Here is a 9,382-nt window from a genome sequence, read left to right as displayed (position 1 = left end):
AACCGAACTTCACCGGGTTCGGCCGAACTCGTTTTGGCCGAACTCGGCAAAAAAATGATCGGTACGCGACGTCAGGAGATAGTCACTGTCCATGGTGCTGAAAGAGTTAAACTGGTTCAGCACCCTGGACAGTGACTTCCGATCACAATATACATGAACCTGTAGAAAAAAAAACGGAGTTCTGACTTACCGATAACTCCCGGCTTCTTCCTCCAGTCTGACCTCCCGGGATGACAATTCAGTCCAAGTGACAGCTCCAGCCAATCACAGGCCAAGCACAGGCTGCAGCGGTCACATGGACTGGCGCGTCATCCAGGGAGGTGGGGCCCGATGTCAAGAGAGGCGCGTCACCAAGGACGCATCACCAAGGCAACGGCCGGGAAGTTCTCGGTAAGTACGAACTTTTTCTTTTTTTTCTACAGGTTTTGCGATATTGTGTTCGGCATTCACTGTCGAGGGTGCTGAAAGAGTTAGCTCTTTCAGCACCTTGGACAGTGACGGCCGTCGACTAGCCTCATCTCTATGATGGCGGCTGCGCGAAAATCACGCAGCCGCGCATCAGACACGGATGACACACGCAGCTGTCAAATGTTTTTTGTGCGCACAAAACGCAGCGTTGTTTGCGCGCGCAAAAACGCAACGTTCGTGTGTATCTGCCCTAATACAGTACCAGCAGAGTGGACGAGATGTAAACAAACCCAAACCACACGCTGCGTAAAGAAACCTGCCGAAAAAACGTTCGTAAATCGACCTGCGGTGCGTTGTTTTATATCTGCAGAATCGCTGGTTTTCTGTTGCGGATTATAAAACCTGCAACAAATAGCAGATGTTGCAATTTTTTGGACAAGAAAACGGCGATTCCGACCCAAAAATTGCAAGTCAGAAAAAAAATAATACATATTTACCCAGAAATCTGTGCTTCTTTGTTCAGTCCGGCCTCTGATAACGTTTCATCCCATGTAACTGCTGCAGCGGTCACATGCAATGAAACGTCATCTAAGGAGGCCGGGACGTGAGAGGGACGTGTCGCCATAAATACGGGTAAGTATGAGCTCTTTTTTTTTACCTGCTATTTTCCGCAGCGGATCCACAATTTGGTGCGGTTTTTCAGCCAGAATTCCCTGCGGCGTCCAGGACAGATACACCGTGTGCTTTTATGCAGCGTATCCGCCCTGTGTGAACGTAGCCTACGGCTGGATTCACACACATTATTTCCTTGCATCTTCAGTGGTGCTTTTTTTGCTGTGTTTTTGCCCAGAACTGCGGTGGTCAGATGTTACTGTGGACCTATATGATGATGCCTACACACACACAGCGTTTTGGTTTGTGCCGTTTTTGTAGCATTTTTTGGGTTCGGTGGTGTTTTTTTTCAAATCGCAGCATGCTCTGGGGGTTTGTTGTTTTTTCCCATAGGCCATGGGGTCAGGAAATGGACGTGGTGACCCTGCAGAGCCATTATATAGGGAACGCCGCAACAACCTCTATATCATCACTGCAAGCACCAGGTCGGCACAGGCGGCGGCATACAGCAGCCCAAATCTTCCAGGTGTGTGTGACTGGAGGCGTCAGGATCGGGATCCTGCAGAAAATTATTCCAACTCAGAACATGCTGCAATCGCTTTATGTTAATCGGTAGCGGCTTCTAGGGTTTATTCACACGCGGCAGATTTGTTGCAGTTTCTGCAGCAGGTGCATGGATTTCTGCAAGTCCCACTCAACCAGTTTTAATATCACATCTAGTTTTACTTCTAAAAATGTTAAGATCTGAGATATTTTCGAGAGACCGGACATGTTGTCTGTTACTTATAAATCTCATGTGCAGACGCCAGACAGAAGTCATTTCATGTAGAAGACAAATATGAATTCTCTGCAGTTCATAATGGGATTCTTCCTTCTCAGGAACCTATAATTTACCCTTCATAAAGCACTAATTGCAGCGGAGCCGTTAATGCTTCCCAGGACCCTTCAGACCCCTATTTCTGCTTTGTGTATTGAAATGTGATATAATATACAAGGAGCGGGGACCAGGGAATAATCTGTCCATTGTAAACACAGAGGGAATATGTAAAGTGTTAATCATCCCCTGTGCGTCACCCCATTAAAGGATTGGACACGCCTGAGATTTTATAAGTCTGTTCCTTTCTCGTCTAGGATTGCGGAATAACGAGCAGATAATGATGCAACACAAGCAGGGAGGTTGCACTAGACGAAACCTGAATGTCGCTCAAGCCACTCCAGCAAAGCCTGGAGGAATCAATAGCATGATAGCCTGTAATATGCTGCCCCCTACAGGACATTATATGAATTGCATGAAGCATGGTCCATGCGGTCCCCAACCTTTTTTGCACCAAGGACCAGTTTCATGCAAGAAAACGTTTCCAGGGACGGGCAGGGGGAGGGGTGTTAGGGCCAGTTCACACATTGCGTAAATACCGCAGATTTTCCACAACGGAATTCGTAGAAATCCGCAGCATAATACAGTAGCAGCAAGGTGCATGAGCTAAAACAAATCTCATCCACACGCTGCGTAAATCTTGAGCGGAAAAAAACGCTCAGAAATTGACTTGCGGTGCAGAGTTTTATTCCGCAGCACTTCAATTGTATTTGTGAAGACGCTGCTTATTTGTTGCAGGTTTTCCCCATTGAATTCAATGGAGAAGTAAAACCCACAACAAATATCAGTTGCGTTTATTGCGGCGGAATAAGTGCTCAGCAGTTTTTGGTAGAGGACAGTCCGGGTGCAAAACTGCACCACAGTTTGGTGCGATTTTCGCCCGAAATTCCCTGAAGCCACCAGGACGGATACCGGTGGTTGGGCATCACTGATATAGAGGATTGGGACTGATTTACATTTGCAGACAACCAAAAGTGAAGTTGTTCTATGTTGTTATATATTGTAGATGACAACACATGTTTTAGGCTAATTGGACAAAGGAACAATGAAATCATGGAGGGGAGGACCCCACTTGTGGCCCCCTTTAACCCCTTAACGCCGAAGGACGGATATATCCGTCCTCAGCAGCTGCTAGTTCGCGCAGGAGGACGGATATATCCGTCCTGTGATCGCGCGGGTACTGACAGTTTACCCACGCGATCAGCGGCAGGAGCACGGCTGTTATACTCAGCCTGGCTCCTGCTGCAACTGCCGGAATCGAAGCACGCGCCGATTCCGGCAGTTTAACCCATTAAATGCCGCTGTCAACAGTGACAGCGGCATTTAATGTGTTTGACAGAGGGGGGAACTCCCTCTGTCTCCCGATCGGCGCCCCCGCAAACAAATCGCGGGTCGCCGTCGGGTTTCCATGACAGCCGGGGGTCTAACAAAGACCCCCAGGTCTGTCTTCAGCATCTGCCTGTTAGGCGATGCCAGAGGCATGACCTAACAGGTTGCCTGTCAGTTTTACACTGACAGGCAATAATGCTTTGGTATACTAAGTATACCAAAGCATTATATATGCGATCGGCACATCGCATAGTGAAGACCCCTGGTGGGACTAAAAAAAAAAAAGTAAAACCGTTAAATAAAGTTTGTGAAAAAAAAAATAAAAAAAATTACAGTCAAAGTCAAATAAAACTACTTTTTTGCCCCAAAAAGTGGTTTTATTTAATAAAACGGTCAAAACAAATCACACATACACATATATGGTATCCCCGCGATCGTAACAACTTGACCAATAAAATGAACACATTAATTAAACCGCCGGATGAACGGCGTCCAAAGAAAACGCAAAAAACAACGGCAAAATTCTCTCTTTTCTCCCATTCCCCCCATAAAAAATAAAATAAAAGTTCATCTATAAGTCCTATGTACCCCAAAATAGTACTAATGAAAACTACACATTGTCCCGCAAAAATCAATCCCACGTACGGCCACATCGACGGAAAAATAAAAAAATTACGCCTCTTGGAACGCGGCGATGCAAAAACAAGTAATTTTTTTCTAAAAGGGTTTTTATTGTGCAAACGTAGAAAAAACATATAAAACCTTTACACATTTGGTATCCCTGTAATCGTGCCGACCCATAGAATAAAGTTAACATGTTATTCACGCTGCATAGTAAACGGCGTAAATTTATAACGTGAAAATTAATGCTGGAATAGCTGCTTATTTTCAATTCTCTCCTAAAATAAAGTTAATAAAAGTTAATCAATATATTATAAGCATCTAAAAATGGTGCAATTACAAAATACAACTCGTCCCGCAAAAAACAAGCCCTTATACGGCTATGTCGACGGAATAAAAAAAGAGTTACGACTCTTGGAATGCGACCGTGAAAAAACAAAAATAATCCTTGGTCATTAACGTGCAAAATGGCCCGGTCATTAAGGGGTTAATAGTCAGAGCTTAGAGACACTTGAACGAGAGGCAGATTCAGGGTGACTTCAATGGGTGACGCAATATCAAAAGTGGATGTCATGCAGCTTTCCCCCTCGGACAACATGATCCTCACCTGCTGATTTCTGATGCAACCTTTTGCTGTGTCTGTGACCTTGTTGGTTGTCTACCTGACCTTCAGCTCTGACCTTTGGCTTCAGATCGACCTCACCTTTGCCCGCTGGCTCCTGTAGTGGAGTTATCACCAATAGTAGACAAACCTGGCGAGTACCCTGCAGCAAAAATCATAAGTAAAGGGTGAAGACGAGGGCTCCTCTAGGCTTCATAGCCCAAGTTAACCTGCAAAAGTCCAATTGCGGTATAAAGAGTCCACTACCTGCCCCCCTGTAACATAACAGCTGCTGGAATCAATCAGGTCACTTTAGGGGAGCTGCCGCACTAAGGGGGAGGGTATTTCTGGAAGTAAAAATTATTTATATTGGTTAAACAACATTCTGCACATTGATATTTATAATGGATCATACACACAATTGTTACACCTAAGGCAACTTCACAGATCAGGCGGACAAGGGCTGTTGTCTTTAATAGGATCAGTGCTGTATCACAGGGCTCCCCATATGACAGGGCTCCCCAATAAGCCGGTTCCCAGGGAGTATGATGCGGATAACGCCCTGGTAATTCTGCGTCGTATTCAGACTCCATTGTTAGGTAAGACGGTTGGGGTTTAGGTTATGTTCACAAGGCTTATTTTCGGCCGAACGGCTGAAGAAGAATCGGAAGAAAAGTCGGAAGCAGAACGCCTCCAAACATCTGCCCATTGATTTCAATGGGAAATATGGCGTTCTGTTCCGACGGGGCGTTTTTTACACGACCGTATTTCAAAACGGCCACGTAAAAAAACGCCTGTGAAAAAGAACTGCAAGTCACTTCTTGAGCCATTTTGGAGCCGTTTTTCATGGACTATGGAAAAACAGCTCCAAAAACGGCCGTAAAAAACGCCACGAAAAACGCGAGTTGCTTAAAAAAAATGGCTGAAAATAAGGAGCTGTTTTCCCTTGAAAACAGCTCCATATTTTCAGATGTTATTTATTAAGCGTGTGAACAGAGCCTTAGATTTGCTGAAACTGCACAAATGACTTTCCTGCTGGATGAATTCGCTATAAAAGCAAGAGCAACAAATCCAGCCCATCCGCAGCTCAGAGACTTGTTCTCTATCTACAAATACAGTGTCAACCGTGAAATCTGCAGACAGGGATGAAATAATAATTGTGAGTCCCATGGTTAACATCACAAAGGTCAATGGGGCCAACAAGGCTGAGCTGGGGTGAAGACTACACATATAATGTAATATAATATAATATAATGTGACATATTGTGTAACTGCAGCACAAAACATGTCAAAAACAGTCCAAAAAGTCACATTTTAAACACGCAAGAGGAAAGATATCTGAAATGTTAAATTAGTAATTACTGAGAGAAAAAAATGACAGTGAAAATCCACCTGCAAACACCATTTAAAAAAAAAGAAAAGAATTGGAATAGATTTAAAACTGGTTGGGGATACGTTTTTCTGATACAGAGCTCCAAATCTCCTACATATTCATAGGAGGGGTGGTTATTAAGATTGTGAGCTCCCTCTACTGGTGACAGACAGTATTTTACATTGTAACTACATGTATGCAGAGGATTTGGAGCTCTGTATCGGAAAATCTGAGCTTCAACTGCTATAAAGAAATATTATGAAATTATTCAGAACAGAATGCAGGATCTAAAGATCAGATGGTGTTAAAAGGTGGAGATTTATATTAAACCAATTCCGCAATCTGTTACAACCAATGCAACACATTTTCATTGGTCAGAATCAATGATTTCAGTCATTTTCAATGATCACCTATTCTGGTTGTATTTTTAACATTAAGTATGTGTACTGGCACATTCCCTAGAGATCCGTAGGACTTTACATAAGTCTGACAGTGTTACCAGCTGACAGTACCATCCAAAATAACAGCCCACATTTACTCATGCCTCACTTCTACAGGCAGCTGGAAATAAAGGGACTTTCTAATAGAATGGTAAACAATGGGGAAATTCTGGGGAAACTATAATGGGAAACAATAGGGGAAATTTGTCAAAATAAATGTGGGCCTGCAGCCCTAAGACCAGTGGTCCCTTAACAGTGCATCTCCAGTTGTTTCAAACTACAACTCCCAGCATGCCCTGACAGCCGCATGTTGTAGATTGCTGCCACAGACTATTGCACAGCGGCTGCTCCTTCTTTACATTTCACATAAACTCTTAAAGCTTTAGAAATACTATTAGTATATTCCTGTACAGATACGATTGCTATATCTCCAATATATATCTATATCTCCTACAACACTGCGCCCTCTGGTGGCTGCATCTATAAATAGCAAACCTTGTTTTACAATCATGGTTACAGCGAATATTTTCTACATTTATAAAGCAAAGAAGTTATTTTAATTTGTTTCATGATAATCTGAATCACCCCCCCCCCCCCTCCACTAGCTGGAGAGAGAGTGGAATCTGAGTAAGACTCCGTTCACACTGCATTTTTCCTGCATGATTGATGTCTCTGTCATGAAAGCTCCCAGCGCATATTTCTAACGTACCCATAGGCTGCCATTATACAGACGGAGGCCACTAGAGTGTTGTTTTGGCCTCCGTCAGGTGGAATATGTCAGCTATACCAATTTTTTGCTGGATAGAATAACATCGTACATTGCACTATTCTCTCCAGGGGCATCCAGCAAAAACCAAATACATTAAATGTATACGTTTTTTTAACATGGCAGCCTATGGATGATGGATGCGCTGTATGGCACCTGTATAATACATACGTCATCAGCTTTTCCATAGTTTTTATGTGATATCTGTTAAACGGATATTATTATAGCCAATGGGTGACTAATGCGTTTAGGTGATGCCTGATATTGGCCAATGTTCTATAATGGTCTCCATTTAACGTATACGTCATGAACATTTTCACAATGTACCCAATAAACAGATATGACAGATGCCACTGTAAGGAATCCGTCACAGCCTCCATTTAGCGTATCTTTTCGTGAAGTGTAGACCATTATACGCAGTGTGAATAGAGCCCACCGAAGAAAAAATACTGAATCCGGGTGACTGGTCTATAGTTCTCAGCTTCCGCTAGGTACCCGGGCAGGGCCAGCATTAGACGCATATGCGGCTGCACAGGGCACAACACCTGTCATTGCTTAAGGGGGTACCACTGGCCTGTGCACACAGTGTTTGCAATGCTGATCCATATTTGTTGCCCGCACCTATGGGGGGCAGCAGGACAGGATGCACCACTGTAACATCTACGGCCAAGGGCCGTCGTTCAGACTTACCCTCTGACGGCCCTGGCTATAGATGTCTGTGTTCTCGGCGGCAACTCCTTCCGGGTTCTGGGAATGTTTCCTGCAGGGCGCGCGCGCCCGCACGGCCTTAAAGGGCCAGTGCGCGTCAAGTTGTTATTAATCTGTAATTAGCCCAGAATGCTGCTGGACTATAAAAAGGGCTCTGCCCACTTGATCCTCGCCTGAGCGTTGTTGTTTACCTAAAGTTTGTTTTGCAAATGGTCTCCCAGTGTTGTCCGGTTCCCAGTGTTACCCTTTCCTGCTGCCTGTACCCTGTATCCTGTGCCATCTACAGTGAAAGTCAAGTTGTGTCACCACTACTGTCTACATTGCCTCAGGTACCCGTTCTGGACTATAGACATTGTTTTGTACCTAGTTGGCCAGCTGCTACCCCGCTACGCGGTACGGCTCAATGGGTCCACACCCCGCGCCGTGACAACCACATGCCCTATTGATGGGGCACTGTATGATCGTATTATTAGGTCACAATATCTTATGCCACAAGGGAAGGGAGCGTCCAAAACAGAACTTACATAGGGCACCCACCCAGTCTGGTCCTGAACCCCGGGATACTTTACTATGGCAATTATGCTCTAAATAAAAATCACGATTAATTGCACATGTAACCTCCATTACAATTAATTAACGATTATTTAGGTCACGCCCCCTTTTACAAGACATGCCCCATTTTACATGCCACACCCCTTATTTTGCATACCACGCCATTGAATTTTGGTTATTTCTTCATTAATTGACCAGCCCTACGTCATAGTTCACTGACAACAAGGTCGGGTGATGGGTGTGCAGATGCTCAACTATTAAAAGGCAACTAAACGTTTAACAAACTTTCGACATATTATAGTGACATGTCAGAAGTTCTGATTGGTGGGGGTCCGTCCGAGCACTGAGACCCCACCAATCGCTAAAACGAAGCAGCTGAAGCGCTGTCGCTTCGTGTCTGTTCGGCTTTTTCCGGGAAAGAGTGCAGCGACGGTACTGCCGTGCGCTGCTCGTGTGGGGGTGCACCGCTCTTGGCACAGGCAGGGCCCCCCGGGGGATTTGGTGGGTCTGCTTGTGCCTGTATATCTGCCTGCAGCTGCTGTAACTGACTGAGCGCATATGATAATCCCTGCACTCCAGGCAGCCGTACCTTCTGCGTTCTGGAGAAGCGTCGATGCCGTCACATTAAGCCTGATCTGCCATTGGCTATCCCAAATGTCAGTAACTCTATGCTATCCAATAAGAATAGCTGACATGTTAATCACATATGAGTGATTTTAATTGGGTAGAATACAGTTACTGACGGCAGAGGCTGGGCTGCCTGTAATAACCGAACCGAAAAAAACGAAATGCGCAGACGTTGGTTATTTGTGCTGAATTTCGGTTATTTTTTGATTAATTGCCCATCCCAAACCTGAAGTTTCCTTGAGTCTCCGTCACACAATTTACTTGGCATATTTCTTTATTAAAAAAAAACAAAACACCAATTTTTTTTTATGGTACACGCGCTTTCCTGGCGTTATTCCAGCAATTTTTATGCCATTTCAGCGTTTTTTTATGTGGCATTTTTCCAAATTGCAAATCATGTAATTCAAAGATTCCTCTGTGCAACACACGATTTATGCTCGGGCCACGCGGCGACTTACAACAACGCAGGCCG

The sequence above is a fragment of the Rhinoderma darwinii genome, chromosome 9 (genome assembly GCF_050947455.1).
Source record: "Rhinoderma darwinii isolate aRhiDar2 chromosome 9, aRhiDar2.hap1, whole genome shotgun sequence".
In the NCBI taxonomy this organism is placed as follows: Eukaryota; Metazoa; Chordata; class Amphibia; order Anura; family Rhinodermatidae; genus Rhinoderma; species Rhinoderma darwinii.
Note: the sequence above shows the minus strand (reverse complement) of the source record.